Below are 784 nucleotides of genomic sequence, written 5' to 3' on the forward strand. Positions count from 1 at the left end.
TTAATAGGACAGTTTTGATAATCAATACATTGTACATTGCTATATTCTTAGTGGTTATCCATAGTACAAGAAGCAGACAGGATATTCTGTCCAAATAGCTAGTACACCTCTCTCTTTGAATTAAGTGAAAGTAGCTGTAAATTTATCCTATTTTGTATATATAAATACAAAATGATCATTCCTTTGTATCATTTTTTTTATTGTCTGTCAGAGGTGAATATTCTATTGGCATCTAAATACTATAAGTGTTTGAATTCAACTAAACAATCTAACACTGTCTAGCAGATATATAGATAGATAGATAGATAGATAGATAGATAGATAGATAGATAGATATATGGAAAATATTTGCAAGAGGCCAGAAGAGGTAAGCTAACACAGTACACCTGAATAGCCTCCAGAAAGACAAAGTCAACATCTCATGTGAGAATATTAAAAGTAATTCCTGGTTTACCAAAACAGAAGTTAAGGGAAAGAATTTAAAGAATACATAACTCAGGGTGTATTCTTCAGTTGGTATCATTTTGGGGTAAAAAGAGCAAAAATAAGGGAGAAACACCTTTCAAAAATAAGATACTTATGGGTAGAAGAGCAAAGAGGACACTTTAGTATCCCCTGGTGAATAAAGAAAAACAAAAGTTCAGAACCTAAAGCTACCACCTATAATTTTTTAAAAAGTCACTCATTTAAAAAAAAAAAAAGGGCTGGAGAGATGGCTCAGTGGTCTAAGGCACCTACTTAGAACAAGCTTGGCAAGGCATCAGGGACCGCGGTTCAATCCCCC

This window comes from Octodon degus, unplaced genomic scaffold (assembly GCF_000260255.1).
Source record: "Octodon degus isolate 3935 unplaced genomic scaffold, OctDeg1.0 scaffold00033, whole genome shotgun sequence".
NCBI classification, from domain to species: Eukaryota; Metazoa; Chordata; class Mammalia; order Rodentia; family Octodontidae; genus Octodon; species Octodon degus.